An 8,674-nucleotide genomic window follows, 5' to 3' on the forward strand; every position below is an offset into this window, starting at 1 on the left:
TAGCTGGGAACATGCTTCCGCTCATCAGGCGACTCAAATGTTTCTCTGTTTTGTGCGTGTTGGTGAATGACTACACAAGCGCTGCGAGTGTCGATTTGGGGTTTACAAACAAATTTTAGCAAGTAAGCGAATTTGTAAATATAGAATCTGTGAAGAATGAGGATAACTATATATATAGTCATGGCCTGTCTCCAAAATCTCTAAGCTGTTTAACTGGTCCATGTGTAATATGAAGACTTTTTAATATGCCTTGATATCTAGTATGATCAATCCCCACCCTTTTCTTTTTTTAAGGCTGACTTAGCTATTCTCGTACCTTTGCTATTTCATATAAATTTTAGAATAAATTTATCAAACTCCTCAAAAAAATCCAACTGTAACTTTAATTGAAATGGCAATTTTTACATTAATTAAGGAATAATTGACATATACTTATTAAGTTGCCCTGTCTGCTATGGGACATCCCTCCATTTATTCAGCTAATCTTGTCTTAGGTTTTCAATGTTTTTACCATAGAGATTTTGTATATTCCTAGATCCCATAATTTAAGTCAAAAAAAGACCAAAGCTTAAAATAGTACAGATAATATTTTCTAAAATTTGTAAAATTATTCATAGAAAAAAAGGCTTGAAGGAAATTTTGAGGGAAGATAATCTTTGGGGAAAAGAGAATATATATATATTCTTTTATTTTCTTTTATTTCCATCAGGATTTCTAGGCCAAGTCCAGTAATTTGTCAAAAGCAACTATGACAACACTAGAGGGCGCTTAATTGGCGCTAACACTGTGGTTTCCAAACTTAAACCAGTAGATACTGCAGTTCTTTTTTAGAAAATGGGCCATTTTAATGTTTTTTACAATAAAATAAATAGCTCTCTTGATGACTGCAGACATGTTATCTGCATGATGGTACTCAGAAACATCACAGTAAAGGAGTTTTCCTGATTGGTGCATTGTCTTCAATCATTACAAGGAGTCATTTGCTCTCACCAGTAACACTGCATTTATGCATCCATCGTTTTCAGGATTGTTGGTAACTGGGCATGTTTTCCCCAAATAGCCCTGCCTCCAGGTGTGACAAGGCCCAACTTGCTCACTGTCACCTCGATGACAGTACCTTTGGGAATAACACCCAAAGTTGTAGAAAGAGGGGATGAGAGATTCTTCTTTACACCCAGTATTGTCAGGCAAAATGTGGCTTTCAGTTCAGGATGTGTTATGTGGGCCATCTTGAAACGCAAGCGCATTGGCCTTTCATATTTAGGTGGGGTTAGCCATCTCCAGCAAAGCAGACTTGAGTAACCATCCTCTTGCAGGCATTCTTCTTTCTCTTTTCTGTTCCAATAACTTTGACACCTCTGCTTCTCCCTCGGCATGAACTTTGAGCAAAGGGACTTCCCATTTTCCCCGCTTTCTTTTTTCATCTTTTTGTTTAATCGTATTGCAAAGTACTTTAGCTCCAACTAGCCCTCTCTGCCCAGTAGGTATGCAGATACTGCTCCTTGTGGCATCTTTCCATCATTCTTTGGTTTGGTGTTTTCTCTTTTCATGCATCTTTTTAAAAAATACATATTTTTTTTATTGATTTCAGAGAGGAAGAGAGAGGGAGAGATAGAAACATCAATGATGAGAGAGAGTCGGCTGCCTCCTGCACTCCCCACACTGGGGCTGGAGCCTGGGCATGTGCTCTGACCAGGAACCGAACCATGACCTCCTGGTTCATAGGTTGACACTCAACCACTAGCCACACCAGCTGGGCTCTCTTTTCATTTGTATTGCTCAGCATGGTGTTGTTTATATAGAGCTTAGCCTTCAGACCAATCATCCTTTTTGCCCTCTTTGACCATTCATGAGCCTCTCCCCTTCCTTCTTTCTCTTTTATCACAGTCATCCAAACAATATCCGTAGCACTTCGTGTAACTCAGCATATGAGTTTTGTGGCATGGTTTCCGGAGCCACTGGGTGCATTCCCCGCGTGTGAAGAAGCTCTCAACTGTCAGGTCTCAGAGACCCACAAGCCAACTCCACACCCCTCGCAACAGGAAAGGGAGAAACTGCATTTCTCACACACTCACAGGCGATGCCAATGCTGCTGGCCGGGGAACCACACTTGGAGAACCACTGGTCTACATAATTAATGATTATATGTATGTACATATTTATATAGACACATTTCATTAACATGCGATGTAATTTCTTTATACCCATGGCTAACCAAAGCTGGCGAGAATCTGCTCTACAGAGAGAATGGTGTTTCCTTACTAATTCCTAAATCTTACTTACAAAATGAACAAAGAGCTGTTCGTAAGAAAAGCAGGATGCCCTTTCCTGTGCCCTTTTAAGGTTGACTCAGTGCCTTAAGAGGCTAACACAGAAGGGTAAAGCAAGTCTCCATAAAACCCAGAGAAGAGATGGTAAAACTCCTCTTTGGATCCTGTCTGGAGTCACAGCTGAAAAAAGAAAAGAGAAGAAAAGCAGGAATTTGAAGGCAATCTAATCTTTACAAATAGGGGAAAATGAAAAGATAAAAGCAGTCTCTGGCACTTTTCCTACTCTTTTTTTCTCACCGTCTCCCTAACGGTATCAGAAATTACTCTCCAGGAAATCTCTCCCACAGTAAACCCTGTTCAAAGGAGACTCTCCATCCCAGAATGAGAGTGATGATCATTCTATACAGCATGTGACCAATAGCAGCATAATGTGCTGCTGAAAAAAAGCAGAAACATTTACAGATCTATGAACTTATTTGTTAAATGAACCATTTCTCAATGAGATTTTCCTACTCGCTAGCCTGCATTTTCAAAGTTCTGTAGCAGTACTTTTCTAAATACCCTAAAACAAGAACCATAAAGACAATATTAATCTAATTTTTTACTACATCTGTTCTAATTTAATTTCTGCATTGCTAGATTCAAAGAACACTATGGCAGGAAGGACATGAATATCCTTTTGTAAATTTCTGGTAAGAAAACTATAAACTCTGTACAACGTAGTTTTGAATGAACTGAATGATCAGAATATTATAATTTGGCTCATTTCCTGAGTGATTGATAGATTAAGACCAGGTTTATGTTCTAATGAAAGAATCGGTGTCAAGATTTGGCAATCCTTTTGGGGTGAAAAAAACATATGAAACTACATAGAGGTGGTAGTGGTTGAACAACATTATAAATGTACTAAATGCCACTAAATTTCTCACTATAAAATGATCGATTTTATGTTATGCCAATTTAACCTCAATTTTTTAAAGTATGTCAAACAAAAACTGGCAATACAACTGTCACAATTACCAAGTCCTCACAAAACTCTTGCTCTTGGCATTCTAAAAAACTTCTAAAAGAAAAATGTTGGATTTCTTACGTGTAAACCATATGGACAAATAATCTTAAATGCTAATCTCCCAATTTGATTGGTGTCCCCCACCCACCTGGTTCTTCCTTTATTCTCCCAGGAACAGAAGGGACAGTCCGAATCTGACTGCACATATGTTGTTCATAATTCCAGGGAAAACCTCAGAAATTTCTGAGAAAAACTTGACACATGTACGGCTAAAAGGCAGAGGTACGCAGGTGACTTTTAACTAGATCAGATTCCGGTGGCCTGCCTCTTTCAAAATAAATACAAAGTTAAGCCCTCTTCTTGGCATTTATTTTAAAAGAATGTTAAGACTTCTTGTTAAACTTTGGTAAAACTTACAATTTTTTACCCAGCCACACTATCAAACATATGCATAGTTGAAAAATATATTTTCCCTCTCATTCACCCTTTTTGAGGAAGCTACTGGACTACATGCTCCCCTAAACTGAGAAAATAAACTGTGAAAGAGGAAGATGTGATCCAGGAAACAACAGAATACATTAAAGGAGAGGATGACAGGTGAGCAGTAGGCTTAGGAGCAACTGGTCCAGGTTGGAGCAGAGAAAAGAGCTCTAAAAAGGATACCTGGGTGAAAGAAAAAAAGGAAGGAAGAAAGGGAGGGAGTGAGGGGAGAGGGAGAAAAAGGGGAAAAGAATAGTGAAGGAAGAGAGGGAGAGAAATATAATAGATAGCCCGATGTGTTTAAATATAAAGAGGAAGCCCGGCGGATGTGGCTCAGTGGTTGACAGACTCAATTCCCAGTAGGGGGCGTGCAGGAGGCAGCCGATCAATGATTCTCTCTCATCATTGATATTTCTATCTCTCCCCTTTCCTCTCTGAAATCAATAAAAATATTTTTTAAAATAAATAATAAATATAATGAGAAATTTGTAGTTCTGTCATAGAATTTAGGATGAATTGGTAATAATCATATAGAAAATTAAGCAGACAAAAAGGAATAATATAATCATTAATTCCTGGGAAAACAAAAGTTCTAGAGAAAGGAAATTTAATCATAGTATAATATGTGGCTTAGCTATGAATAATAATTACATAATCATAGTAATATAAACACTGAATATTGTTTTAACCAAATATCATCACATAATTTAAAAGATAAGAGACAGGAAAAGGAGGAGTATATTTAAAATGCTGATGGCTTATATTTCATAGTAAATAGCAAAGAGATAAAATCTGAAACTAAAAATTTAAGAAGCAGTAGTGTAAGAATATTGTTTAGAAAGATGGAAGTAAATACCAGAATAAACAACTGTAAGAGTTTAGGGTGGTTATCGTATCTGGAGAGTGAAATGTGAGAACAGGGAGCATGGGGCAGGGAAAACTGTATTTCTCATACTTCTCATCAAACAGTAGTTTTCTTTTAACAAGTATCACTAGATGAAAAGTAAAGCTTAATTGAAAACAGTTTTTATAGCCCTGGCCAGGTGGCTTAGTCTAAAGTGTTGTCCTGTACATCAAAAGGTTGCAAGTTCCATCTTTGGTCAAGGTGCCTAAGGGAATCAACTGATCAATGTTTCTCTCTCTCTCTCTCTCTCTTTCTCTTTCTCTCTCCATTCCTCTCTCAAAGTATATGCTTGGGTGAGGATTTAAAAAAAGAAAGAAAAATAATATTTATAGATTTTCATAATATGAACTATTGAGCTTGTATTTTAAAAATCAAAGCACTGTGCTTAAATTAAAACATGTTTATGAGTAAGTTGATGTTTCTTCACTTAAATTAAAATCTTATTTGAGCATCTGATAGGACATAGTCTTAGAAAAAGTGTCATAAAAATCATAATTTTAAAAACCATTGTTGATCAGTAAAAACCTGTTACTAATTTCACCCAAGCTGAGAGGCCCCTTTTCTATGCTCTAAGCACTTATTATTATATAGATACACAAATATAATTTTCTCATTAAAAAAAATACACTGTTTTGGGGTAAAAAATATAACCCTTTATTCAGAGCTTATCAGTAATACAGTGGCCCTACATCTTACTAGATATTTACTTGAATAATAAGCCAACAAAACAAAAATAGGCAGAAGTTTTATAATCAAAATATTGTTCTAATAGAGTATGAAATTAGATAAAAGAGCTTCTAATTTAATATCTCTCACAACATATTCGTTTCTCATTATTTTGTCATGTGTCCCTGTAACTCTACAAGACCTGAGTATTAAAACTGTGCAATATAACTTACCAAGAAAATATTAAGATTTAGGTTAAAGATGACAAATTGAACACACCTTTATCTGCCTTCCCTCTCAATATGCCATTAAAATTGTAGACTTGAGCAAACAAAGTCAAGTCCCTAAATGATCAGGGAGCAAACACACCAAACCTGGAAAAGTGTTTAGGAGAAAAATGCACAGAGAAGGGAACAGATTCCCAGTCCCCACTGCCCATTACATAGCAAAAAAAATGTAATTGGTAGCTATGTAATGTAAGTACTTGCTCAGAAAGAAAAAAATCAAATAATGCTAAAGGAGTTGGAATGAGTTGCTTAGGTACCTCCATTATTCACGTTTATTTAAATTTCTAATTTTTAGATAAAAGCAATATCGTGTATACCTTAAGCTTACATAATGTTATATATCCATTAAATCTCAATTTTTAAAAAACAGGCAAATGACTTCAATAGACATTTCTCCAATGAAAATATACAAATGGCCAATAAACACATAAAAGAGCTCAACATCATTAGTCATTAGGGAAATACAATTCAAAACCACTTCCCATTTACTAAGATGGCTATAATTGTTTAAAATGGAAAATAAGTGATGGCTAGAATGTAGAGAAATTGGAACCCTCAGACATTGCTGAGGAAGTATAAATGGTACAGCCACTGTGGAAAAGTGTTTGGCAGAACCTCAAAAAGCTAAACATAGAACTACCATATCATCCAACAGTTCCACTTCTCGGTATATACCCAAGAGAACTGAAAACAGATGTTTGAAGACTTGTACATGAATGTTCATAGCAGCAGCATTCGTAAAAAATAGCCAAAAGGTAAAAACAATTTAGTGATGAGTAGATAAACAAAATGTGGTATACCTATACAATGGAATATTATTCATCCAAAAAAGAAATGAAATTCTGGCCCCGCTGGTATGCTCAGTGGTTGAGCGTCGACTATGAACCAGGAGGCCACGGTTCAATTCCCAGTCAGGGCACATGCCTGGGTTTCGGGCTTGATCCCCAGTGTGGGGTGTGCAGGAGGTAGCCAATCAATGATTCTCTTTCATCATTGATGTTTCTATCTCTCTCTTCCTCCCTCTTCCTCGCTGAAATAAAAATACATTTGAAAAGAAATGAAATTCTGAAACATGCTAACCATGGATAAACCTTGAAAACACTGAGCTAAGTGAAATAAGTCAGACCCAAAAGGATAAATATTGTACTATTCCACTGATATGAGGTACAGATAGAGGCAGAAAGTAGAACAGAGGTTACCAAGTGTGGGGGTAAGAAGGAATGTAGAGTAATTGTTTAATGGGTACAGAGTTTCTGTTTGGGATGAAGAAAAAGTTCTAGAAATGGATAGCTGTGATGGTTGTACAACATTGTAAATGCACTCAATACTCTGGAATTGTACATTTAAAAATAAACTGATAGATTTCATGTTATGTATATTTTAATCACAATTTTTAAGGGCAAGTAACTAGAATATTGTCATAACATAAACACACAAAATTTTGAATAAAATAGCAATACATACTATAACATGGATGAACCTTCAAAATATACTAAGTGAAAGAAGCTGGACCAAAATAATCCACATATCATATGATTCCACTTATATGAAATTTACAGAATATGCAAATCTATAGCAAAAGATTAGTGACTGCCAGGCTGGGGTTGTGGGGAATGGGGAGTGATTAACTAATGGGTACGGGGTTTCCTTTTGGAGCGATAAAAATATTCTGTAAGAGATAGTGGTGATGGTTGCACATCATGAATGTATTGGAAGCCACTGAAACGTACACTTTAATGGATAAATGGCTATGACATCATTAGGTGATAGGAATTTTTCAGCTCCATGTCAATCTTATGGGACCACCATTATATACTCAGCCCACTGTTGACTGAATGTCATTATAACTGTATATTATATAAAACTGGATTGTTGTAGACTAGAGAGCAATTCTCCCGATAACCTTGAAGAAGCCAACTACCATGTTGTAGAGAGGTTCTACATGACAAGATACAGTGGGCAGCTTCTAGGAGCTGAAAATGTTCCTCCACTGACAGACAAGTCCTGCAACTACCGGAACTGGATCCTGCCAACAACTAGTGATCTTGAAAGAGAGCCCTGAGCCGTAGATGACACCACAGTCCCAGTCACCATCTCGAGATCTGGTGAGACCCTAAGAAGAGGACCCGGCCAACCCAGGACCACAGTCATGACCACACTCTCCTGACCCACAGAAACTATGAGATAACAAATTCATCTTGTTTTCAGTCACTAAGTTTATCATAAATTGTTATATTGCAAAATAAAACCAATATAAGTCATATGCTTACCCCTTGGCCTGAGAAGCGTGGGCTACCTTAGCAGCTGAAGTAAGGTTGCATCCAAATAGGGAGGGGAGGTCCCCCTTAAGCAAAATTTAAATGTCATCATCGGTTAGGAGGATGGATACTGGAATAAAGAAGAACAAAAATGATCCAAGACAATATATTCAGTATCTGACATCTCATAGGCCTTCAACATTCAACTCAACTGTCCCCTACCGTGGGCTCTGTCTACTGCCACAAACACACTTCTTGATCTACATGACACTGAGCCAGAGACTAACAAAGAATACACGAGGTCAACAAAATCTAGCAAGAACACTGGACTTTTATCTTCTTAAATTTGCCCCTAACTAGTTTATCTCACACTGGGCAAGCCGCTCAGGGACCTCAGTTTCCTGTCTGTAAAAAGGGGGATTGAGCTCTGACCAGTTTGGCTCAGTGGATAGAGCGTCGGCCTGAAGACTGAAAGGTCCTGGGTTCAATTCCAGTCAAGGGCATGTACCTTGGTTGCGGACACATCCCCAGTAGGGGGTGTGCAGGAGGCAGCTGATTGATGTTTCTCTCCCCCAGATGTTTCTAACTCTCTATCCCTCTCCCTTCCTCTCTGTAAAAAAATCAATAAAATATATTTTAAAAGGGGGGGAGGGGCGGGGATTGAACTAGCTTTATTGTTTCTTTCAACATTAAAATTCTATGGGGTTTGCCCTAGCTGGTTTGGCTCACTGGATAGAGCGTCGGCCTGGAGACTGAAGGGTCCCAGGTTCGATTCCGGTCAAGGGCATGTACCTTGGTTG

At 37.5% G+C, this 8,674-nt stretch overlaps 1 pseudogene; it reads right to left on the minus strand.

Moving 5' to 3' along the window:
• Positions 1 to 841: 841 nt before the first annotated feature.
• On the minus strand, positions 842 to 2,059 carry LOC102252822 (annotated as a pseudogene).
• Between the last annotated feature and the right edge of the window lie 6,615 nt (positions 2,060 to 8,674).

Source organism: Myotis brandtii, unplaced genomic scaffold, assembly GCF_000412655.1.
Source record: "Myotis brandtii unplaced genomic scaffold, ASM41265v1 scaffold499, whole genome shotgun sequence".
In the NCBI taxonomy this organism is placed as follows: domain Eukaryota; kingdom Metazoa; phylum Chordata; class Mammalia; order Chiroptera; family Vespertilionidae; genus Myotis; species Myotis brandtii.